Below are 26853 nucleotides of genomic sequence, written 5' to 3'. Positions count from 1 at the left end.
AAAAAGCTTTGTGTTGGCTTACATGTGTCGTGCCCCACAGCCATTCCATCATTTAGGAACGGATGTATGTTTGTACATGCGATACGTGTCATGCTGGCAGCATACTGTTTTTTATACGGATGTAAGCCAACTAGGGTTCCAACGGTATGAAATATGACGGTATGATAACGGTCTACAAAAAACACCGTATGACAGAATTACAAAATTATTTCCTTGCCGCTAATCTTTCGGGGGGCGCGCTCAGCAACGGGGGACAACGGAGTAGCGAGGGAAGCCTCAATAGGATCCTGAGGCTTCCCTCTCAAGATAAGTATCTAATTTTGTACTCAAGCTTTGGCTCTGGTACACTTTGAAGTTAAAGTATGATACGGCCAGAACCCGAAAAATTTGGGGTCTGGCCAGCCAATACCCAAAACTGGCCAGCTATTGGTGCCCACAGTATAGGTTAGTCAGGTAGCTGCCTCCAGTACTGGTAGCCAGTATAGTTGCCCCCGGATAGGTTAGCCAGGTAGGTGCCTTCAGCATTGGTAGCCAGTATAGTTGCCCCCAGTGTAGACTAGCCAGGTAGGTGCCTCTAGCATATGTAGCCAGTATAGGTGCCTCCCGTATATGTAGACAGTATACTTGCCCCCAGTATAGGTATAGATGCCTCCCAGTATAGATAGCTATTATAGTTGCCCTCAGTATAGGTACCTCCCAGTATAGATAGCTAGTATAGTTGCTAGGGCTGATCGGAACAGCTGAATTCCGATTTCGTCGATATTTCATGTACCGCATGCGAAAACCGAATTTCGTGTTCCGAGTGCATTTCTATTGAAGTCAATAGTGCCAACTTATGCGGTTAATTGTAAAGCCTCTGTACATGCTATCATCACCAAATTTGGCATGTATAATAGGCAGATGAGACTTCCGGTTCCGGCGTACTTCCGGTTCCGGCGCCTCATGTAGCGGACGCATCTCCCGGAGCTCCGACCCCATCTCCTGCAATCTACATTAATCTCCACAACCACGGACTCCCCAGTGCCCGGTACCGACCCAGCACCGATCAGAACACGGCGGCAAGGAGCCATGGACAAGTTTGTTGCCAAGACCCATCGGCACACGCGCACAGGGAAAACGGCTGCACGAGCGGCGACACGCAGCCAGCAGGCCTCGCTCGCCAAACCAGAATCTGGCAGCGAAGATGAATCCCTCTCTAGCCACGGAGGTAGGTCCTACTCCATAGACTATAAGAGGCTGGCAGCAGAGGTAGCAGCATGCCTGCAAAAAGACGTGGCAGCCATACTAGCCAACGCCCTAGACGAGCACATGGCGCCCATTACTGCACAGATGACTCAATTTACCAGCAGAATGACAGTTATGGAGCAACGCACTAGTGATTTGGAGGACTCAGTTAAATCCTTACAAACTAAATCAGATTTAAGCGATAAGAAGCATCTAATTATGGCAGACCATATTGAAGATCTTGAAAATCGATCTCGCCGCAACAATTTAAAATTTGTAGGCCTTCCGGAATCTTATAAACCAGAAGCTCTGATGGAAATTTGTTCGGAACTAATTCCTGAGGCACTGGGCCTTCCTAGCCCTTTTAAAGTTGAGCGGGCACATCGCCTGGGTCAAATCAAACCCACCAACAACAGGCCTAGAGTGGTAATTGCCAGGTACCTTGACTAATGAAAAAACACAGATTTTAAAAGCCTACCGCCTTAAGAAGACACTTAAAATACACGACCAAAATATCCTGGTATTTACAGACTATTCCGTAAAAGTCTCTAAGGCTAGAAAGGAGTTTGGCCCAGCAAGTCAGATGCTATTTTCAAAGAAACAGAAGTTCGCACTAGTATACCCAGCAGTACTAAAGGTCTTTCCACCTGACGCTCCAGCACTTACGTTCTCTACACCTGCAGCAGCAATTGACTACGCAAAAGCTTTTAAACCACCGACCGAGATCCCGGACACGCAGCTGACTAACTCTTCTCCATCTGCAAAGGCCGATGCGCATATGCCGATGCTGATCTCCCCGCCCGTCTTGGGCGACACGGCCGAAGATCTTGGCTCCCAAGCGGCTCCTGAAAATGACTGGGCCTAGATTTGAAGGTCGCTGGATCGGTGCATGAGGGGGGTCCTGCATAGGCTAGAGACTGCAACAAGTTCCACTTTACATTAGCTATGCTAGTCGGGAATTTCTAAAAGCTATAGTCTTAAACATAAGCTAATTACGTATATGCAAGGTCCTTTTGCCTAACTTTTTCTTTTACAGATAGATAGATGGTTTTTCTTAAAAAAACTTTACTTAAGATCTATAGATTGCAACTATTATGATGTATCAGCATTGGTCGGGTCGTGTAAGGATCCGACCTTATACCCAACAGGGGGGAAAGCAACGGGAAACTAGACTAATGTTTCAGCTAGTTTGTGAGAACCCTCTCCAACCCATATACATTAATATGATCTTAGTCTATATTATTCAGCTTATATGTACATGGGATGGACAAGGGCAAAAGAAACGTACAATGTTTATGTTCTCTGAGATGTGTCCTCATATCGTGAGGAAAAAAGGAAGCTTTATGAGAGAAAATGTTTCTAATGGTATTTTTAAACTTTCAATACCTTTGTTGCTGGGGGTACTTTATTTATTTCTGCACGTCGCAACCGTTTGTTTATTATGGTATGGATCCAGACTAACTCTGAGGAGGGAGCGCGCTGCTGGGACGCGCCTCTTCCAAAATATAAACTTCACACATAAAATTATACTCTGGATCTTTACTGGTTGCGACGTGTAGATACTTAGAAATAGACAATGTATATATTAACTACTCCTAGCTCAGATTAAGATATTTTCATTTATGACGGTAGTGAGAGTGCCGCCATTTCAGATGGAGTGTGTTAATGATGGGGTTATATGCGGTCCCAAAGACGGGGAGGGAAAAAATTGGGGAGGGCTAAGGGAGGGCAATACGGATTTTGGGGCCGTTGATGTTTAGTTAGGATAGAAGGGAAGAAAATACAAAATCGAGAAGGGCAAAATATATGCAATACTTCAAGGATGATGATAGCTATCTAGAATATGCTGTTGGATTTTCGTGTACTGTCACACAATACTATGTACAACATTGAAAAACTGTTCTCTGTTATATGTAACATCATCAGTTTTCCAACATTTCTGTATGCTATATACTTCTCGAAATAATAAAAAGTTTAAAAAAAAAAAAAAATAGCTAGATGAATAGGAACATGGTAAAAAAAAATTGTGAAAAGACCTTATAGTTTTTGAGCTAGTAGATTTCAAAGTTTCATAGGAAAAATGGTTTTTAACTACTTCCCGACCGCCGTATAGACAAATGGCGGCCGGGAAGCAGACGCCGCAAGGACCGCCGTATTGACAAAATGCGGCGGTCCTTGTTTGGGCATGGGCGGAGCGATCGCGTCATCCGTGAGGCGATCCTCCGCCTCCGCCTGTCGCCGCTCACTCGCCGCAACATCCCGCCGGCCACACGGAAGCGCCGGCGGGATGTTAACCCGACGATCGCCGCATACAAAGTGTATAATACACTTTGTAATGTTTACAAAGTGTATTATACAGGCTGCCTCCTGCCCTGGTGGTCCCAGTGTCCGAGGGACCACCAGGGCAGGCTGCAGCCACCCTAGTCTGCACCAAGCACACTGATTTCCCCCCCCCCCCCGCCCAGATCGCCCACAGCACCCATCAGACCCCCCCCCCCTGCCCACTCCCCAGACCCCTGTTTGCATCCAATCACCCCCCTAATCACCCATCAATCACTCCCTGTCACTATCTGTCAACGCTATTTTTTTTTATACCCCCCCCCCCGCTCCCTCCTGATCACCCCCCCACCCCCCAGATTCTCCCCAGACCCCCCCCCCCCCCATGTACTGTATGCATCTATCCCCCCTGATCACCTGTCAATCACCTGTCAATCACCCATCAATCACCCCCTATCACTGCCACCCATCAATCAGCCCCTAACCTGCCCCTTGCGGGCAATCTGATCACCCCCCCACACCAATAGATCGCCCGCAGATCCGACATCAGATCACCTCCCAAATCCATTGTTTACATCTATTCTCTCCTCTAAACACACACTAATTACCCATCAATCACCCATCAATCACCCCCTGTCACTTTTACCTATCAGATCAGACCCTAATCTGCCCCTTGCGGGCACCCAATCACCCGCCCACACGCTCAGATTGCCCTCAGACCCCCCCTTATCAATTCACCAGTGCATTCATTACATCTGTTCTTCCCTGTAATAACCCACTGATCACCTGTCAATCATCTGCCAATCACCTATCACCCATCAATCACCCCCTGTCACTGCCACCCATCAATCAGCCCCTAACCTGCCCCTTGCGGGCAATCTGATCACCCACCCACACCATTAGATCGCCCGCAAACCCGCCGTCAGATTACCTCCCAAATGTATTGTTTACATCTGTTATCTTCTCTAAACACCCACTAATTACCCATCAATCACCCATCAATCACCCCCTATCACTGTTACCTATCAGATCAGACCCTAATCTGCCCCTTGCGGGCACCCAATCACCCGCCTACACGCTCAGATTACCCTCAGACCCCCCCTTATCAATTCGCCAGTGCAATATTTACATCTGTTCTCCCCTGTAATAACCCACTGATTACCTGTCAATCACCCATCAATCAACCCCTGTCACTGCCACCCATCAATCACCCCCTGTCACTGCCACCCATCAATCACCCGCTGTCACTGCCACCCATCAATCAGCCCCTAACCTGCCCCTTGCGGGCAATCTGATCACCCACCCACACCAATAGATCGCTCGCAGATCCGACGTCCGATCACCTCCCAAGTGCAGTGTTTACATCTGTTCTCTACCGTAAACACCCCACTAATTACCCATCAATCACCCCCTGTCACTGCTACCTATCAGATTAGACCCCTATCTGCCCCTAGGGCACTCAATCACCCGCCCACACCCTCAGAATGCCCTCAGACCCCAGCCCTGATCACCTCGCCAGTGCATTGCTTGCATCTATTCCCCCCTCTAATCACACCTTGAGACACCCATCAATCACCTCCTGTCACCCCCTAGCACACCTACCCATCAGATCAGGCCCTAATTTGCCCCGTGTGGGCTCCTGATCACTCGGCCAAACCCTCAGATCCCCCTCAGATCACCTCCCCAGTGCATTGATTGCATCTATTTTCCCCTCTAACCACCCCCTGAGACACCCATCAATCACCTCCTGTCACCCCCCTAGCACTCCTATCCATCAGATCAGGCCCAATACAACCTGTCATCTAAAAGGCCACCCTGCTTATGACCGGTTCCACAAAATTCGCCCCCTCATAGACCACCTGTCATCAAAATTTGCAGATGCTTATACCCCTGAACAGTCATTTTGAGACATTTGGTTTCCAGACTACTCACGGTTTTGGGCCCGTAAAATGCCAGGGCGGTATAGGAACCCCACAAGTGTCCCCATTTTAGAAAAAAAAGACACCCCAAGGTATTCTGTTAGGTGTATGACGAGTTCATAGAAGATTTTATTTTTTGTCAAAAGTTAGCGGAAATTGATTTTTATTGTTTTTTTTTCCACAAAGTGTCACTTTCCGCTAACTTTTGACAAAAAATAAAATCTTCTATGAACTCGTCATACACCTAACAGAATACCTTGGGGTGTCTTCTTTCTAAAATGGGGTCACTTGTGGGGTTCCTATAGTGCCCTGGCATTTTAGGGGCCCTAAACCGCGAGGAGTAGTCTAGAAAACAAATGCCTCAAAATGACCTGTGAATAGGACGTTGGGCCCCTTAGCGCACCTAGGCTGCAAAAAAGTGTCACACATGTGGTACCGCCGTACTCAGGAAAAGTAGTATAATGTGTTTTGGGGTGTATTTTTACACATACCCATGCTGGGTGGGAGAAATTTCTATGTAAATGGACAATTGTGTGTAAAAAAATCAAACAATTGTCATTTACAGAGATATTTCTCCCACTTAGCATGGGTATGTGTAAAAATACACCCCAAAACGCATTATACTACTTCTCCTGAGTACGGCGGTACCACATGTGTGGCACTTTTTTACACCCTAAGTACGCTAAGGGGCCCAAAGTCCAATGAGTACCTTTAGGATTTCACAGGTCATTTTGCGACATTTGGTTTCAAGACTACTCCTCACGGTTTAGGGCCCCTAAAATGCCAGGGCAGTATAGGAACCCCACAAATGACCCCATTCTAGAAAGAAGACACCCAAAGGTATTCCGTACAGAGTATGGTGAGTTCATAGAAGATTTTATTTTTTGTCACAAGTTAGCGGAAAATGACACTTAGCGGAAATTGATTTTAATAGTTTTTTTTCACAAAGTGTCATTTTCCGCTAACTTGTGACAAAAAATAAAATCTTCTATGAACTCACCATACTCTGTACGGAATACCTTTGGGTGTCTTCTTTCTAGAATGGGGTCATTTGTGGGGTTCCTATACTGCCCTGGCATTTTAGGGGCCCTAAACCGTGAGGAGTAGTCTTGAAACCAAATGTCGCAAAATGACCTGTGAAATCCTAAAGGTACTCATTGGACTTTGGGCCCCTTAGCGTACTTAGGGTGTAAAAAAGTGCCACACATGTGGTACCGCCGTACTCAGGAGAAGTAGTATAATGCGTTTTGGGGTGTATTTTTACACATACCCATGCTAAGTGGGAGAAATATCTCTGTAAATGACAATTGTTTGATTTTTTTACACACAATTGTCCATTTACATAGAAATTTCTCCCACCCAGCATGGGTATGTGTAAAAATACACCCCAAAACACATTATACTACTTCTCCCGAGTACGGCGATACCACATGTGTGGCACTTTTTTGCACCCTAACTGCGCTAAAGGGCCCAAAGTCCAATGAGTACCTTTAGGATTTCACAGGTCATTTTGAGAAATTTCGTTTCAAGACTACTCCTCACGGTTTAGGGCCCCTAAAATGCCAGGGCAGTATAGGAACCCCACAAATGACCCCATTTTAGAAAGAAGACACCCCAAGGTATTCCGTTAGTAGTATGGCGAGTTCATAGAAGATTTTATTTTTTGTCACAAGTTAGCGGAAATTGATTTTAATTGTGTTTTTTCACAAAGTGTCATTTTCCGCTAACTTTTGACAAAAAAATCTTCTATGAACTCACCATACTCCTAACGGAATACCTTGGGGTGTCTTCTTTCTAAAATAGGGTCATTTGTGGGGTTCCTATACTGCCCTGGCATTTTAGGGGCCCTAAACCGTGAGGAGTAGTCTTGAAACGAAATTTCTCAAAATGACCTGTGAAATCCTAAAGGTACTCATTGGACTTTGGACCCTTTAGCGCAGTTAGGGTGCAAAAAAGTGCCACACACGTGGTATCGCCGTACTCAGGAGAAGTAGTATAATGTGTTTTTCGGTGTATTTTTACACATACCCATGCTGAGTGGGAGAAAGATCTCTGTAAATGGACAATTGTGTGTAAAAAAATTAACAAATTGTCATTTACAGAGATATTTCTCCCACCCAGCATGGGTATGTGTAAAAATACACCCCAAAACACATTATACTACTTCTCCTGAGTACGGCAATACCACGTGTGGCACTTTTTTGCAGCCTAACTGCGCTAAGGGGTCCAAAGTCCAATGAGCACCTTTAGGCTTTACAGGGGTGCTTACAATTTAGCACCCCCCAAAATGTCAGGACAGTAAACACACCCCACAAATGACCCTATTTTGGAAAGTAGACCCTTCAAGGTATTCAGAGAGGGGCATGGTGAGTCCGTGGCAGATTTCATTTTTTTTTGTCGCAAGTTAGAAGAAATGGAAACTTTTTTTTTTTTTTTCTCACAAAGTGTCATTTTCCGCTTACTTGTGACAAAAAATAATATCTTCTATGAACTCACTATGCCTCTCAGTGAATACTTTGGGATGTCTTCTTTCCAAAATGGGGTCATTTGGGGGGTATTTATACTATCCTGGAATTCTAGACCCTCATGAAACATGACAGGGGGTCAGAAAAGTCAGAGATGCTTGAAAATGGGAAAATTCACTTTTTGCACCATAGTTTGTAAACACTATAACTTTTACCCAAACCAATAAATATACACTGAATGGTTTTTTTTTTAATCAAAAACATGTTTGTCCACATTTTTCGCGCTGCATGTATACAGAAATTTTACTTTATTTGAAAAATGTCAGCACAGAAAGTTTTTTTTCTGTGCTGACATTTTTCAAATAAAGTAAAATTCAAAAATCATTTTTTTGCCAAAATTCATGTCTTTTTTGATGAATATAATAAAAAGTAAAAATCGCAGGAGCAATCAAATAGCACCAAAAGAAAGCTTTATTAGTGACAAGAAAAGGAGCCAAAATTCATTTACGTGGTAGGTTGTATGAGCGAGCAATAAACCGTGAAAGCTGCAGTGGTCTGAATGGAAAAAAAGTGGCCGGTCCTTAAGGGGTAGAAAGCCCTAGGTCCTCAAGTGGTTAAACTGTGTAAAATGATACTGCTGCGGTACAGGTTACTGCATTCCGAGTTCTGTATACATATTGTATACATTTCATGAAAACAGACAGCGTAGGGTCCCCCCTTCCAAGCCTCCTTAACTCCTTATCTCCCATGCAGGCTGGGATAGCCAGAATGCGGAGTCCCAGCCACGTGGGGCCTCGCACCCTGAGCTATACCAGCCCGCATGGTCCATGGTATGGGGGGGGGGGGGCTCTGGAGGAGAGGGGCGGTCAACCTCCCCCTCTCCCCCAGAGCCCCTGTCCAATCCATGGACAAGGGGCTCTTCCCCACCCCCGGTGCCCCAGGAGGAGGTGGGGGCCGCCGACGTCCTGGGGGGTTCATGGTGCCATCCGGGGTTCCTCTTTAACAAGCAGACCCCAGAAGCCGCCCCCACCCCAGGAGAAATTAGTATAGGGGTACACGGTTCCCCTTACCCATTTCAGCAGAGTTAAAAAAAGAAATAAAAACACTACAACGAAAAAAGTCCTTTATTGTTCTAAATTAACCAGGGATACTTACCTTGCGAAAATCCCACGCCAGTATCCTTAGAAGTGGTCCCACGCCAGTATCCTCTTAGGACATCTCACCACCCTCCCACACCGACGAATTCCCGCCACTGAATGGTCACAGTCAGCCTCTGCATCTGTATAGCAGAGGCTGTGAACATGAAAATGTTGCCTTTGAAACAAGAAATTTCGGCAAACAGTGATGCGATCAAAATGGCCACTGGGAAATCCTGGAACGCTGGAGGCCACACTAGAGTGGCGAAACTAGCCATTTTTCCCATAGATGATGGGTCCAGGTGACCAGAGCAGGAGGCGCCCTGGTCCCCTGGACCCACCTAGTTATGTGAAATAACGCTCAGTCTGACACTCTGATGTGGCCTCCGGGGAACGGGAATTCCCCAGCAGCCATTTTGTTTATGGCACGGTTTGCTGAAAATTCTTGTTTTAGCAAACAATTTTCGTGTTTCTAGCTTATGCAATACAGACTGCAGAGGCTGTCTATAGCCATTCAGCCCCGGGAGTTGGGTGGGTGCGTGGGACCACTCCTGAGGATACTGGCGTGGGACCACTCCTGAGGATACTGGCGTGGGATTATTGCAAGGTAAGTATCCCTGGTTAATCCAGAGCAATAAAGGACTTTTTCCGTTGTGTTTTTGTTTCTTTTTTTTAACTCTCTGCTGAAATGGGTAAGGGGGTTTCGTGTACCCCTATACTTATTTCTCCTGGGGAGGGGGCGGCTTCCGGAGTCTGCTTGTTAAAGGGGACCCCCGGATGGCACCATAAACCCCCCAGGACGTCGGCGGCCCCCACCTCCTCCTCGGGCACCAGAGGTGGGGAAGAGCCCCTTATCCATAGATTGGACAAGGGCTCTGGGGGAGGTTGGCCGCCCCTCTCCTCCAGAGCCCCCCCATACCATGGACCATGCGGGCTGGTATAGCTCAGGGTGCGAAGCCCCACGTGGCCGGGACTCCGCATTCTGGCTATCCCAGCCTGCATGGGGGACAAGGGGTTAAGGAGGCTTGGGAGAGGGGACCCCACGCTGTCTGTTTTCATGAAATGTATACAATTTGTATGTAGAACTCGGAATGCAGTAACCTGTACTGCAGCAGTATCATTTTACAGTTTAAAAACCATTTTTAAACTTTAAAATCGTTTAATTCAAAAACTAAGGTCTTTTCACAAAATGTTTTTTTTTTTTACCATGTTCCTACTCATCTGCTTAATATACATGCCAAATTTGGTGATGATAGCATGTAAGGGGGCTTTACAATTAACCACGGAATTTAGCACTATTGACTTCAATATAAACGCGAATTCGGTACTCTGAATTGCCGAATTTTCGAGTTTCGAGTGCTTACTCGGAACTGCCAAATTCCGATGGCAAACTCGAAATTCGGAATCCGAGAGCTCAGCCCTAATAGTTGCTCCCAGTTAGATAGCTAGTATAGTTGCCCCCGATATAGGTGCCTCCAGTGTGCGGTGGGGGAGAGCAAGCAGAAACAACTCACCTGCCTTCAGTCAGCCACACGCAGCATCTATCTCCTTCTTCCTAGGCATCGTCACGTTAATAACAGCGCCCCGTGATGAAATCACAAGGGGCTCCCTGTGATGACATCACAGGGGATGGTGTTACCAAAGCGACTACGCCTGGGAGGAAGTAGATTGTAGCCGCATGTGGCCAAACGAAGGTGAGTTTCTGCCCGCTCTCCCCGCCGATGCGGCCGTTCTCTTCACCGCCGATGCCCCACCCCCTAAAACCGGTAAACCAGGATTGTGCATAGTACGATTACCATGCACAATCAAACTGCGGTATACGGTCATACTGCAGCAACCCTAAAGCCGACAAAGAATTTTTGGTACTTTTCCATTAGCCGGGCGCAAGTTGCGGGCGGCTAACGGCCTCACAGAACATGTTACTTTTGCCCTATTACACTTATGCCCGGCTAACGGAAAAGTACTGATTTTTTTTATCCTATGTTTAAGTAGTGCCGGGGGAATTCATCTACTAATGAAGATTTACATAGGACTCTTTTTCTGTACCCAGAGCACACGTGTTAAAGGGGCAGTACATCTTACCCTAACCCCTCCATTACTCGGTAAACAACCAATCACGAGCCACCGCAATGCCTGACGCTGATTTTATTTATCGCCTTTTGTCATATAGCAGTCTTGTAATTGTAGCCATATACAGTATCTGCAGTACATTTTTACAAAGTGTCATTGTTGCCATTAAATGTACAGTATGCTACAGCAACTTCACACACGCCATTTCATTCATCCTTTAGCAATACTTACTGTGATCTGATGGGTCCCAGATAAATGTTGCAGTACTTTAGAGTACCCAATAGCTGTTAGGTTCTCAACATGGCGTACGTGTACCCCTGGGTGTACTTTAGTAGGCCTCAGGGAGTACAGTATATGTTTTAAGAATTTCTGAGGCTTAAAGAGTATCTGTATGAAAAAAAAATGCCCCTAGGGGGTACTCACCTCGGGAGGGGGAAGCCTCTGGAACCTATCGAGGCTTCCCCTGTCCTCCTCCGTCCCACCGTGGTCTTGCTATGCCACTCTGAACAGCGGGCATGTAAATATTTACATTCCCGGGTCCAGCACAGGTGCAGTAGTGGCTTGGGAATAGCTGATCCCAGTCAGGTCCGCTCTACTGCGCAGGTGCAAGTCTGAGTCTGCACAGTAGAGTGGACCTGACTGGGATTGGCTATTTCCAAGCCGAGAGCCTCTACAGCACCCCCGAGAGAGTCCAGAGGCTTTCCCGTCCCAAGGTAAGTACCCCCCGGGGCACTTTTTCAGTACAGGGTCTCTTTAATAATGATAATATACAAATACATCTGAACAGAAACAGTCTTGTACTGGGAGAATGATAGAAAAGTATTATCTTTTCTCTTTCACAATCTATGCAATCCTGATATTGCAGAGTGAGTGTGAGTGTGTGTGTGTGTGTGTGTGTGTGTGTGTGTGTGTGTGTGTGTGTGTGTGTGTGTGTGTGTGTGTGTGTGTGTGTGTGTGTGTGTGTGTGTGTGTGTGTGTGTGTGTGTGTGTGTGTGTGTGTGTGTGTGTGTGTGTGTGTGTGTGTGTGTGTGTGTGTGTGTGTGTGTGTGTGTGTGTGTGTGTGTGTGTGTGTGTGTGTGTGTGTGTGTGTGTGTGTGTGTCCACACCATCCTCTACAATCCTCTGTTCCCCGCCGCCACTATTTGATCGCCGGCGATTCGCATTTTGCGGAAAACGAAAAATGTTTTTAGAGTGATCACGATTCTAATGTTTAAACATTGTGAATCTCGATTGCTCAAAAAAAAAAAAAAAATTACAAAAATGTCCAGTGAGAGATTGTGTTTTGCAGAGGGGTTTTTCCCAATTTCTCACTGGACATTTTTGTGATTTTTGAGCAATCGAGATTCACAATGTTTAAACATTAGAACCGTGATCACTCTAAAAACATTTTTCGTTTTCCGCAAAATGCAAATCGCCAGCGATCCCCGCTGTGAGACCACTGCCATATATTATGTTAGCGCTTTTGAAAGCGCTAGCGCCAAATAATTGAACGATGATGGCGGCGGGGAGCGGAGGATCTTAGAGGACGATGCGGACACATGACAGCTGCAGGGGGCTAGTAGAAGCCCCAGGTAAGTGTCAGTTTTTGTTTTAACCCCCCCATAGAACCCCTTTAATTGTAATATCAGGGGTGTATGGCTGACCCCGACGAGATCCCCGCACTTTGATTGGCCCTATAGGCTGTCTGTCACTTGACTTTGGACCAATAAGCTGCCTGTAAAGTGACAGCCTGTTGGGCCAATCAAAGTAAGGATCTCATCCAACAAAGTGAACCAAACCCCACGTCAGCTTGCTAATTGTACAAGCTGTTAGTGGGTATTTCTCCTGTCTGGCTCTCAGGGAAATTGCTGATGTTGCTGAAACCCAAGATAAGCTGAAGACATGTCTGACACTTCCCCTAACCGGAGGATCAACTGTGTACACATACCCATGGCCACACTTCCCCTACCCGGAGGATCAACTGTGTACACATACCCATGGCAACAAGGACATGAGCTCTCTGCTGCGCAGGCACACTATCCTAGTTTGAAATCTATTGTATGGCTCTCACAGAATTACATTTTAAAATGTGGCGTTTATGGCTCTCAGACAAAAAAAGTTCCTGACCCCTGACATATACAGTAGCAGAATGTAATAAATTATGCAGTAGAACCATTATTTATCATGGTTTCCACATCAGAAATGCTTCTGACACGTGCTCCTTGAAAATAAGGCAGGGTCTTAAACTATTTTATTTTTTCTTCAAAAGATCGTTTAGGCCAGAGTCACATTGGGAATAGCAAACCGCTGCTTGAGCAGTGTAGCTTAGTAAATCAACCCCTAACTGTGAGCCAGATGTAGCCCTGAAAAGAGCCACATCTGGCTCCCGAGCCATAGGTTCCCTACCCATGGTATGTCATTACAGTTTTTTTTAAAGAGGAACTTTAACCAAGGATTGAACTTCATCCCAATCAGTAGGCAATAACCCATTTATCATGAGAAATCTTTACCTATTTCAAATAGATCACCAAGGGGGTCTGTATGACTGGTATTGCAGCGAAACCACTCCCACAATGTGATGTCATGACCATGGTCCTGATAATTTGCTGTCTGTGATCCTCGCTGCGTTAAGAGAAAGAACGTATTTTTTTCAACTGTAAGGCAAGCAGTATCTCCCTCTGTGCATAGACCTCTCAGTAAACAAACATTCTGCAGAGATCAGCTGGCAGGACTAAGGCCTGGAACCTACTAGCAGTACGTTTCTAAGCGCTTATGATTTGAAAAGCTCACGCTAATATAATGCTATGGGTGTGATCCCACTTGAGCAATATGATTTTTTTTAGCATTGTATTAGCTAACAGGTTTTTAAACCACTAGCGCTTAGAAAAGGCTGCTAGTGGGTTTCAGCCCTAAACAGTAGCCCCCTTTGATAAATGTCAGAATGTAAAGCGAGGTGAGGAAAGATTTTAAAAGTGGGCAAACACTGTCTAAATGAATATTGTAAAAAATGAGGAATTGTATTTATTGTGCCATTTTCACTACAAGTTTGCGGGAAGTCTTAAATACTGCATGCCATCAGCATACTGTTACGTTTACAATAACTATCAAAATGGAAAAATATGATTGGGTTTACCAAAATAAAATTAAAATAAACAAGATATTTAGTGTATAGAGGAACATTTATTTATATTATTACAATAGTTCCATCTATTGACAACAACCACCTTAAAGGACTTACGAGCCCAAAACAGGAAAAAAATGTCTTTACCTGTATGAATTTGTAACGCACGGAGGACGCCATTCGCACGCGTGTGGATCGGGGAGGGAGGCCCTAGAGCTGCGCAGCCGCACTCGCATCGGTGCGGACTGCGCAGCCGCGGCCTCCTCCGGCGGCCATTTTTGAGGAGGAAGGAGCGACCGACCCGGGCTGTGGGGTCGGGGTCCGGTTGGGGGGAGCAAAAGCAGCGGGGACCCGGCGGAGCTGCACGGAGGGCGCGGATGGCGTCCTCCGTGCGTTACAAATTCATACAGGTAAAGACATTTTTTTCCTGTTTTGGGCCCGTAAGTCCTTTAACCAAGCATAATTCATTTCATTGCAACGTAATTTTAAAAAGGACCCGCTGTCTACTCACAGCAGTAGTAGCCATTTTGTATCCAGACTTAAAGGGAACCTAAACTGAGAAGGATATGGATTTTTCCTTTTAAAATAATACCAGTTGCCTGACTCTCCCGCTGATCCTGTGTCTCTAATACAGTTAGTCACAGCCCCTCAACAAACATGCAGATCAGGTGCTCTGACTGAAGTCAGACTGGATTAACTGCATGCTTGTTTCAGGTGTGTAATTCAGCCACTACTCTAGCCAAAGAGATCAGCAAAACTGACAAACAACTGGTACTGTTTAAAAGGAAACTTCCATATCCCTATGTTAAGGTTCCCTGTAAGACGTGCCCGCTAGTTATGTATTTGTGTAACATCCATTTTATGCTGATGGTTAATCTTACTGGGGTTACATCAATTCATGTCATTTGCACATAAACCATTGGCCTCAATTCACGGAGCATTATCAAACGTTTATCAAACATTTTATCAAACGTTTGATAATTTACCTCATGGGTAAAATCTCATTTTAAATTCCCTAAGGTGTTATATATTTATCAAATGTTTTACCGATAAAACGTTCAACAAATCTATAACACCTTAGTGAATTCAAAATGAGATTTTACCCATGAGGTAAATTATCAAACGTTAGATAAAGTGTTTGATAAACGTTTGATAATGCTCCGTGAATTGAGGCCATTCATGTTATGTCTTCTAATGTACCTGAAATGAAGGGAGCATTTCTGGTGATTTGGACACTTAGGGCTTAATTCACTAACCGGCGCTAAGTGATAGCGCCGGAGTGAACAGCCATTTCGTGCCCCATAAGTAGCTTTGCGGGCACTAATAGTCCCTCAAAGCTACATAGCGCACAAGACCACCCACATCGCGCGCGGCGAGACAGTAATAGTGCGCAGTGTGACGATAATGTCGCACCCGCTACCTTGTAAACGTCGCACCCAGTGTGTCGAAAACGGATACACTGACAAGGCAGCGTGTGCGATGTTATCATTGCACCGTGCACTATTACTGCGCGCGATGTGGGTGGTCCTGTGGGCAAACCACCTAACACTGTGGTTTGCGCCCACTAACTGCTAAGGCCACCTAACCGGCTTAGTGCCGGTTAGTGAATCGAGGCCTTCATGTGCTTTAGTGATGATCACCAAAGCTGCTTGTCTATTAGCACAGCATGGTTAAAGGAATACCCCACACGTTTTAGAAAACTGTACAAACAACAAGGTTGCTATAGAAATCACTGTGGATTATGGAGTGAATTTAATGTATCAGAATCTGACTTTTTTTTTTTTTTTAATTACTCTGACAAAAAATACTGACACATCCTAACTGTTTTATCTTTGAAGCTTATAAAGTGAACCTGAGGTAAAAATAAACTGATGAAATAAAGTCATTTTTAGGAGTAGTAAACATAACGGTTAAAGAGCAAAATGTTTTTTTTTTTTTTATATACCTCCCCCTTCCCCTCCTAATTTGGCCCTACACTACCATTCACACATTACATGATGCATACATAGGCATACAGTATGCCTACGATAAGGATTAGATTGTTATCTAGACCAAAGCACTGTACGTTTTACCTTTTTTTTTTTTTTAAATCTGAGCTGGCAGGCTTGATTGCGGCGACCCCCTCTGCGTAGTGCAGGGAACACAGGCTCATGCGGGTGCTTGTTCCCTGCTAATCTCGCAAGAAGCGAGATGACTCCTTTTGGTGGTCCCCAGAGAGCTACACTGCTACTGCCAATCGGCGTTAGGTGGTCGGGAGCAGGTTAAACATCTACAAAGTAGGTTGAATGTTTTAGGGCACGTTTCCACTTGAGCGGAAACTGCCGCGAATCCGCAGAGTTTCCCCGCAGGCGAATAGTGCGGGGAAACTCTGCCATAGGGTGCAATGGTAACGCCGGCCGAATCGCTACCGCTAGCGATACGGCCGGCTTTTCCATCCGAATCGGCGCGGGAGGCTGCGGATCCCATAGCCGTGCATGGCACGGCTGATGGGATTCATGTGCTTTCCCCGCAGACCCGGAAGAGCCGGTTCGCGTATCCCAGACACGCGCCGCTCTAGTGGAATCGCGCCCTCACAGTCTCTAATCAGTGTCAGCCTATTAAGTGTCCCAAAGTTAGAAAAAGATCAATAGTTCATGTATTTTATTTATCCCTGCCCTCAGAAGTTGTATTCTCCCAGGAAACTTATGTCTGTAATTTGCTTATCGTTGATGTTTACTATATACCCAACAATCTACTGGCAAGACAAAATCTCTCACTTACATGCCTAGAAATTAACTTTTTCAGGCAGCAAAATAAAGCAGGTAAAACAGCCTGGTTATTAGTATTTTGTACTGCACATACCCATTTATCTCATGTCACATTTTGCCTCAGGTACATTTAAATCAAAGAACTTACGTATTTTTCAGACTATAAGACGCACCTAGGTTTAGAGGGCAAACATTGGGGGGGGCGAAAAAAACTAAACCTGGTGCATCTACGGTCCAGGGGCATCTTGTAGATGTTCTTTCCCTTTGGTGCCCTCCTCCTGTCCCCTTGGTTTCCTCCTAATGCCCCATTTATGTCCCTCTTTGTATCAATATATCCCCCTTTGTGTCCTCCAGATTTTCCCCTTCGTGTCCTCCAAATGTCCCACTTTGTGTCCAGATTTTCCCCAGAGTGTCCTCTCAATATCCCTCTTCAAGTCCTCCATTTGCCCCCCTTCAAGTCCTTAATATGTATCCCTTTGTGTCCTTCTGATGTCCCCCTCCATCACTCGCTTCATCGCTGGAGCCCGCAGTGATGAGCTTCTGGCTGCCTTTCTGTCTTCCTGATGTCCCCCTCTATGTCCTACTGCATGAATGCAATTAGCGGTAGTGGCAGCCGCTATCACTCACCTCATCACTGGAGCCTGCGGTGATGAGCCACTGCCGGCCCCCTCCTGTCCTCGGTGTTGTCCTCGGTGTGTCCGGTGTCTGGATCGATTTCCCCCTCTTAATATAACAAGCAGCGGCAGCCGCGGGCATCATCATCCAGACGCGACCGTCACTAGAGTGAAGGCATGTGAGAGGGAAGCGCCTGACCATGCGGGTTCCAAGGATGAGGTATGTGATGCCCGCGGCTGCCGAGGACACCGAGGACAGGAGGGGGCCGGCAGCAGCTCATCACCGCAGGCTCCAGCAATGAGGCGAGTGACAGCGGCTGCCGCTAATTGCATTCATGCAGGGAAAGTTTAGGACACCGGTGAGTGCAGGGAGTCTCCGACATCGTGGCAGGTCAGCGGTTAATATTGGCAAGTCGGGGGCTCCCTGCCTTTGGACTATAAGACGCAGGAACTTTTTCTCCCTACGTTTGGGGGAGAAAAAGTGCGTCTTATAGTCCGGAAAATACGGTAGTTCTCTAGTTGTCTTTAGAGACTCATATAAACAGAGTTAGCTCATCAACTGGCCAGAGAACGTGCTTACAATGTTGAAATACACTTTCAAATGTAATGAAAAGCACCATATTTTTTCGGACTATAAGATGCACCTTTTCTCCCCCTAAAGTGTGTCTGTGTATCTTATAGTCCGAATAATAACATTCGGATTGGCGCCAGGTGTCCCCCACAAATTCCTTCATATTGCAGCGTCTGCTGCCACCAGTCCCAGACACTGTGCCAGGGGTGCCCTTAGGCATCATAGGTATGGCGTGATAGGTGCATGCCTCTCCAATCAGCAGGAAGTACCCTGGCATCTGGTTACTGCTGCTGAGGGAGTGCACCAATGATGGAGCCGTGGTCTCGCCCATAAAAATCATCGGTTCCAGTTAAGAAAGGGAGCAGTGTGCAGCTGTGATTGGTGGGTCTGGGGCACCACCCCTGCCTGATTGGTATATAGCTTTTCAAGGCTTGTCGAAGGCTATGTGCGGACCGAAGCGGCGCACACCGCACTGGCTGCATGGGAGAGAGATGACACAGAAGGACAAATTACACTGGAGGACATGGAGATGAAGGAGGACATGGGGATAAATGAGGAGACAAGGACAAATAAGGAGACAAAGCGACACAAGAGGTACAAGGAAGGCACAAGGGGGACAGAATAAATGGGGGCAAAAAGGTCCATAAGATGACCCTGCACCATGGACGCACCAGGTTTAGTATATTTTTTCCCTGTTTTATGTCCTCTAAACCTAGGTGCATCTCATCATCAGTGTTACTCAGACGTTTCAGCAGGACAAGCTGTTCTTTGTATAGAGTTCTATGGCTTAGGCGCGGTTCACATTAGCGTTTTCTTCCGGATCGTTACGTATACTGTACAAACGGAACTGATGTGAATGGATCCAATGTTAACAGATTGGATCCATTCACATGCGTCCGTTGGTACGGATACGTTCCGGTCCACCGATCTAAAAAATGCTGCAGGCCCTAATTTTCCGGACCGTTCTGCCCAGCGGAATGGATCCGGACACAAAATACTGCAGCATTGGGGCAATGAGAAACGGAACGTTTTTTCTAACTAGTGAATAAACAGACTGTTCCACAGGGGATGGGGGCATGTGGCGACATGCCGGGTGTTTGAGGGTTTATTCATACCTTATTTGCAGTAGTAGCCGGCGGTAAAGGCTTCCGTCGTCTTCCGCGTCATGTGACTGTGTAATCACAGCGGAAGAAGAGGAAGCCTCTACCGCCGGCTACTACTGAAAATAAGGTATATATTTTCTGAATGAAAACGGATCTGATCAATCATTGATCAGATCCGTTTTCACTATGTGAGCCAGGCCACGCCTGAGCCATCCGGATCCGGTGAAGCGGAGACCGGATCCGCTCACTGGATCCTTTTGGCTCAAAACGCCAATGTGCATTGGGCCTTACTAGATGGATAGTTGCAGTGAGGTTCCTAGTTAAACTGAGAAATATGTAACATTAGAGGTTGATGTTGGTCTCTTGGCTTCAGCTTTATCTTGTCAGTACTTCTTAGAAAGTTCAGTGTTTACTGGGGACAAAGTTTTTTGTTTTTTTTTTGCCTGCAGTCTAACTTGAGACAAGTGAAAGTGGCCAGGGGGTGCTTGTTTTTGGAAATGCTGAAATATCTGGCTTGAGGTGGAAAAAGCTCCCACAGTCCCAAGGTTTGAACCTGAGTCTTCTCCTAGCTGAATACTAGGATGGTTAAGGACGTCAGGAGGTTCTCTTCATAACCCAAGACCCGGACGTTGGGTTCCAGAGGTATTGTTTGAGGGACATTTGGGGTTTTATCTCTGTGCTGGAGATTGGGTTTGATGGAGCCCATGAAACCTCTGGAGTTTCACCAGTACATTGCAGAGTGGGTGCTCTGAGGCTCCAGCCCAACCATGTTTTCAACCGGTAATTCCTCAGGAATATCTGCTATCTTATGTTCCATGGTTTGCATGTCCAGCATAGCCGGGAGAAAAGGCTTACCAATCAGAGGAGTCATGCTGTTGCAACTGGTTGGGCGCATTAGCGTACTACCTTTGTCTTCTGGAGCTGGGCCACTTTCTACAGGAAGTTCACTGCTGATGACATCAGGATCCTGAAAGATATAATAGCTGGTGAGGATTTGTTATAGATGTATACAGCAGCATCAATACTAATACACAAAACTGCTCGGCAATCCAACAGTATGCCCATGCTGTAAAACATAGATGTTAAACTCCAGTCCTCGACGGCCATATCCATGCCAATGTTTAGGATAGACTGAGAAATGAGTTCTAGTTGGTGAACACCACCTTTTCTGATTTAGGCTTTGTTCACATTAATCGCCAGTGCAATCGCAAGCGCTGGGCTATTTATTGAGTTTTCAATATAGCAGAGGAGTTGGGTGTAGCGAGTGCACACTATATATATCAGCTGCAAAAACATTTAGAATGATGGTGCAACATCCAGAATAATGTATAGTTTATCCAACATTGCTAAGAGAAAAATAGATTTCCGGGAGCAGCTCATCATAACAGTAAAACTCAACTTTTAATAGACTTCCTTAAAATAAATGGGAACCGCTTTAAAAAAAAAAAAAAAAAAAAAAAAATGAGATACTTACCCAAGGAGAGGGAAGGCTCTGGGTCCTATAGATCTTTCCGGCTCCTCTCCTGGTCCCGTCGTTCCGGTGTTGGCTCTCCTGGTAGCAGTATTTGATTAAATTAGTCAAATACTGCTTTGCCTGGCCAAAGGAGACTCCAGAAGTCTTCAGGGAGCCCGAGTGCTCCTGAAGAAGGGCGGCCCTGTATTGCGCCTGCGCACTCTCTTGCACGCTCACACCTGTGCAGTATGGAGCCGCACGTCTTTGGGAGGACACTGCTCCCGAAGACTTCCAAATATCCTTTCGGTGGGGGATTGAAACAGGGGGAGCCAGCACAGGATAGAGAGCCCCGAGAGAGGAGACGGAAGGCTCTATACAACCCAGAGCCTTCCCTCAAGTATTTGCTTCATTTTTTGTTTTTTTAAATGCGGTTCCCGTTTACTTTAAAAAGTACTTCCATGCAGCAATAAAATTGTAGATACAGAGAGATACTTATCAAGCACATGCAGTCAGATAAAGGTGCGGAGGATGAGTCAATCCTCCGCACCGCTATGACTGCATGTGCTTGATAAGTATCTCTCTGTATCTACAATTTTATTGCTGCATGGAAGTACTTTTTAAGGAAGTCTATTAAAAGTTGAGTTTTACTGTTACGAGCAGCTGCTCCCGGAAATCTCTTTTTCTCTTAGCAATGTTGTATTTGAGTGTTTCCCTGCGCTTAGAAAAACACTTTTGTGAGCTCTTTTCTAAGCGCTTTTGCTAAGCGGTTAAGATTTTCACTTCCTGACGTTAGTCAGGAAAGGAACTCTTGTAGCCGGAAATAAATACAATGTATTTATTAATAAAAGCACCTTTTCAAGCATTTTGCGATTTCCCTGTACCTTCCATTGAGCCAAAGTGCTCAGAAAATGGTACATGTAGAGCATTTGCGATTTCAAGGAAACTGAAACGCTAAAATGTGAACACTGTCATAGGAAATCATTGCACAAGCACTTTTAGGGCAATTTGCTAAATCGCCATGGCTAAAAAAAAAAAAAAAAAATTTGGCTAACACTCAGTGTGAACAAGCCCTCAGTCCCATCAATTTGAGCTGTGCCAAAAATGTGTGAGGACTTTAGCTATTGAGGACTGAAGTCTAACATCCCTGCTCTAAGCCAAGGTAATGGTTAATATAGTGGTGTCCAGTAAAGTGAAGCTGACTGCATACAGTTCAATAGAAATGATCCGTTTTCAAAAGACATCGATTGTTTTGACCAAAACCTTAGGTTCCTTTCAGACTGGTGCGGTGCAATGGGTCATTTTACCACATCTCACCGCTATGCTAATGAAAGCCTGTGGGTGATTTCATACAGTATGCGGTGTGCCAGAAGTAGCCAATCTACCACATGGACAAACAAACGTTACCACGCAACCTCAGCGGCGGACTGGAAGTCATGTAAGTCTATGGCAAAACAGGGTTTGATACAATGTTTGCATTATGATGTTGCGGCTCTAAAACAGGAAGTGACCACAACAAGAGTCACTTCCTGTTTGGATCTCGGCCAGAAGAGGATTACCGCATTCTAACACGGGAATCCCTGAAGGCCTGATTTTTGGTGGTGTGGTGCAGCCCCTGTATACAGTCTGAAGCCGGCCTTACTGCAATCCTGCTACTGCACTGAACATCAGTTTTCTAACTTTTTTTCAAGTTAAATTGAAAAAAAAAAAAATTCTGTCAGGCAGGTTGGAAATTTTGATTTCATTTCATCATCAATGTGATGCGCGGACAACAGCGAGTTGGGGTCGGCAAGCACGGTGACCGGAATTCATGTAAGTCTATGGTGATGTAGTGTTTTTTTTTTTGTTTTTTTTTTGCATTTTCTGCGTTTGTGCTGAGACGCGCATGCGTGGAAGCATATTTTTTCAATACACTTCCGTGCAATACTAGTTTCGGGCCCAGGAAGTACCTCGCAGGTTGCGGCTTAGCTTCCGATTGGAGGAAGCTCAAGGAGGTGGGGACAGAAGCGGGCAGAGAGCACAATACGTTAAATGAGAGAATTCAAGTTTTCACTATACATATATATGCAGGCTCTTAAATTTCAGCGTAGTTCTCAGCTGAGGTGGTTGGTCATATTTGCCTCTGCTGAGAATCTAGGGTATGTCTGGTGGCCCCAATGCATCCCTGAGAGATCTATAGTGCCAGATTGTCTCAGCTGCCTGCATTGTTCTGCCTACCACTCCTGCTTGAAGCCACTCTGCCAAAATATTATAATATATATATATATATATATATATATATATATATATATATATATATATATTTGCCTAAGGAGAGGGTATCCACTGCATCCTAATGAGGCTTCCTTGCTGTCCTTTGATCCGCCAGCTGATCGGGGCCTGCACGCTTCTGGCATAAGCAAGGCCACACCTGCACAGTAGCATGGAGCTGCTTGTGCATGAGCGGGTTCGGCTTAGACAGGCGTGGCCACTCTTTTGCCTCAAGAAGAGCGCAGCCCTGGTCAAATTACTGACAAGCCCTCGTCAGAGAACTTAGGAGGGTCTGTGCTCGGCCCCCAGAGGGAAGGATTAGGATCCAGAGGCTTCCCTCTTCTTAAGTATGCAATTTTGTACCCGAGCGTACGAGAGGAATTGGCGCAGGAGACTTGGGCGCTGGATACAGCCTGTATGGCTTTTCCTGCTCCTGCAAAATTCTCATCGATGTTAAATACTATTCCCCCTCCAGGCCACCATGGATGGTGGGGAATGAAATAATTCAGCTTCCAGCAGTTGCTGGAGGCCCGAATTATAGTGTTTTATAAGTAACTTCAGCTCCGTCTTCTGACGGCGCCGAAGTTACTCACTGCTGCGCCCAAGTCTCCTGCTCTGGAATGAAAGTGTACCCAAGTTTCGGCTCAGGTATACTTTAAATCTTACATTCACAGGGGAAGGTAAAGTTTCTTGGGTACCTGTCCTTTACATTTGCTCTTTGCACTGTTTCACTGATTAAGGCAAATAATGTCACAGATCCTACCTGTGTGCAGTAGATGATCCGCTCCAGTATGGTAGAGAAGTTTAGTCAGTAATCAGGTGTGTGCTGCCAACACTGCGTCATTATTCTATATGTAAAACACAGAGTGCAGAAAGCAGGTCAGTTAGCCACCACTACTTGCTCTTAGATTCCTGAGATATTCCAACTTCCTACCTAAAAGGTGCCCATTAACCGTACAATACTTTTTCTCGGATGTGATCATGCGATCAGATTTTTTTAAAGATCAAATTGTACAGAAAACCACCCAGTATGTGGCGAAAATCAACATAAGACAATTCTATGATTAATTGGTATACAGAATTTTGTCTATATGAATGTTTGATTTTACAATCGAAACTGAAGAGAGAAAGCACACTAATAAATCAGTTTATGGGAACAATCAATAATTACCCACCAATTACTTGTGATCATTAGATTTGCTGGGATCATATCTAAGTAAAATATTGTACCGTTAATGGGCACCTTTAGAGGACACAAACAGGAAGTGGCAATATCTGAGGAACGGGATCTGACAGAGACAAAGTAAAGGTAAGTAGCTAATCATGCTACAGAGGAGAACATACAAACAATTTTTATTTAAAGTAAACCTAAAGCTTAAAAAAAAAAAAAAAAAAAACCCTCATACTTACCTCAGTAGGGGCGAAGCCTCTGGATCCTGATGTTTATGACACCTTAGCTGCCAGCTGTGTCCCTCTTCCTCTGCATGGCCACGCTCCCCTCAGTGTACGAGCAGGGGCACATGGACGGCCATGCCTGTGCAGTAGCACAAAGCTGTGCATGCACGAAGATAAAAGCTGTGCATAAGTGGCTCCGTGATACTGCATAGGCGCCGGAAGTACTGTGAGCCTGCACCTACGTACACACCTACAGGCACCTGCGTACATGGAGGGGAGCACAGCCGAAAGGCTGTAGGAGAGGGCCTTTGGAAGATCAGAAAAGCCTCAGAACCATCTAGAGCAGGGGTGCCCAATAGGTGGATCGCAAACTACCGGTAGATCGCTACTGCCCATTTGGTAGATCGTGGCCATTTGCCCGCGTCACATTAAATTTTGAGGTCGGCAGCTGTCAGATTCTGCTGCCGGTCAATCGGAAGAGGCAGAGAGGAGAGGTAGCCAATAGGAGAAAGGCGGTGGAGGAAGCCGCAACATCATAGCTGGGGCGGCGCTGGGCACACTGCATCCACGCACGTTGCCTGCCGCCCCCTTCACCCGAGTGTTCCTTTAGCCGCCCATTTGCACTCCAACCGCGGCTGAAGGAGGGGAGACCAGGACAAGCCCCAGACACCCTGCTGGAACTGGAGGGAGGTAAGTGGCCCAGACCCCTGCACCTAGCTATATATACACTGAAGGCACCTACACCTAACCATGCTGTACCTGGCAACCTATACAGAAGGCCACTACACCTAGCTATATATACTGAAGGCACATACACCCAACCATGCTGTACCTGGCTACCTATACAGAAGGCCACTACACCTAGCTATATATACTGAAGGGACCGACACCCAACCATACTGTACCTGGTTACCTATACAGAAGGCCCCTACACCTAGCTATATATACACTGAAGGCACCTACACCTTACCATGCTGTACCTGGCAACCTATACATAAGGCCACTACACCTAGCTATATATACTGAAGGCACCTACACCCAACCATGCTGTACCTGGCTACCTATACAGAAGGCCACTACCGTATTTCGCGCTGTATAAGACGCTCCAGAATATAAGACGCACCCAGGTTTAGAGGGCAAAAAACAGGGAAAAAAAAATATATAAACTAAACCTGGTGCATCCATATTTCAGGAGTGTCTTATACATGACCTCCCCCAAATGGTGTCCTCCTGTGTACCTCATGTGCCCTCTTATCTCACCCTGTCTACCCAAGTTGTCCTGTGGTCTCCGCTGTGTCCTGTGGTCTCCTCCCTGTGTCCTCTGGTCTCCCCCCTGTGTCCTCTGGTCTCCCTCCTGTGTCCTCTGGTCTCCCTCCTGTAGTTACCCCGTGATCTCCCTTGTACCCTGTGGTTGCCCTCCTGTGTCCTCTGGTCCCCCCTGTGCCCTCCCCCGTGTCCTCTGGTCCCCCCCTGTGCTCTGTGGTTGCCCCCTGTGTCCTCTGGTCCCCTCCTGTCCCCTGCGGTTGCCCTCCTGTGTCCTCTGCCCCCCTGTGCCCTGTGGTCACCCCCCCCCGTGTCCTCTGGTCCCCCCTGTGATCGCCCTGTCTCCTCTTGTTTCCCTCTGTGGTCCCCCCTGTGTCCTCTGGTCCCCCTGCTGTGTACTCTTGTCCCCCCCTGTACCCTGAGGTCACCCCCCTGTGTCCTCTGGTCCCCCCTGTGGTCGCCCCCCTGTGTCCTCTTGTCACCTCTGTACCCTGTGGTCCACCTCCTGTGTCCTCCTGTCCCCTGTGGTCCCCCCTGTGGTCGCCCCCCTCTTGCCCCCCCCAGCGTCCTCATGTGTCCCCGCTGGCCTGGCCTGCCCCTCGCTTGTGTCTCCGGTCCCCCGCTTAGGTCTCCAGGTCCCCTGCAGTCAGCGGTAGCAGCTGAGCTTACCTCCTCCATGTGTCCCCGCTGGCCTGGCCTGCCCCTCGCTTGTGTCTCCGGTCCCCCGCTTATGTCTCCGGGTCCCCTGCAGTCAGCGGCAGCAGCTTACCTCCTCCATCTTGCCCGCGGCGATTGAAGACATCCGGCTTCCCCGTGCGGCTTCCTCTAGTGCCGGCTACTAATGACGCGTCATTAGAAGCCAGCACTAGAGGAAGCCGCATGTCTTCAATCGCCGCGGGCAAGATGGAGGTGGTAAGCTGCTGCCGCTGACTGCAGGGACCCGGAGACATAAGCGGGGGACCGGAGACAAGCGAGAGGCAGGCCAGGCCAGCGGGGACACATGAGGATGCTGGGGGACACAGGCAGGGAATCCCCGATGGCGGCGGGTCGTATCGGCGGGCGCATGGAAGTCGGGGATTCCCTGCCTTTGCCATATAAGACGCAGGGACTTTTTCTCCCCATTTTTGGGGAGAAAAAGTGCGTCTTATACGGCGAAAAATACGGTATATATACTGAAGGCACCGACACCCAACCATACTGTAACCTGGATACCTATACAGAAGGCCCCTACACCTAGCTATATATACACTGAAGGCACCTACACCTTAC

The 26853-nt window shown here is 46.6% G+C and overlaps 1 long non-coding RNA gene across 7 annotated transcripts in view; it reads right to left on the bottom strand.

The window, feature by feature from the left end:
* LOC137521081 (uncharacterized) overlaps nucleotides 1-26853 on the bottom strand; it is a 103857-nt gene that overhangs the window by 55831 nt on the left and 21173 nt on the right. For 6 of the 7 annotated variants that reach the window (XR_011022019.1, XR_011022016.1, XR_011022018.1 and 3 more), the window contains 3 exons: nucleotides 23690-23774; nucleotides 20082-20193; nucleotides 13581-13692 (listed from right to left, as the gene is read on the bottom strand). This is a non-coding gene — a long non-coding RNA (uncharacterized lncRNA). The remainder of the gene's footprint in view (nucleotides 1-13580; nucleotides 13693-20081; nucleotides 20194-23689; nucleotides 23775-26853) is intronic. The other variant, XR_011022022.1, reaches the window with a different exon arrangement.

The sequence above is a fragment of the Hyperolius riggenbachi genome, chromosome 6, assembly GCF_040937935.1.
Source record: "Hyperolius riggenbachi isolate aHypRig1 chromosome 6, aHypRig1.pri, whole genome shotgun sequence".
Lineage (NCBI taxonomy): Eukaryota > Metazoa > Chordata > Amphibia > Anura > Hyperoliidae > Hyperolius > Hyperolius riggenbachi.
This window is presented reverse-complemented; position numbering and strand designations above follow the sequence as displayed.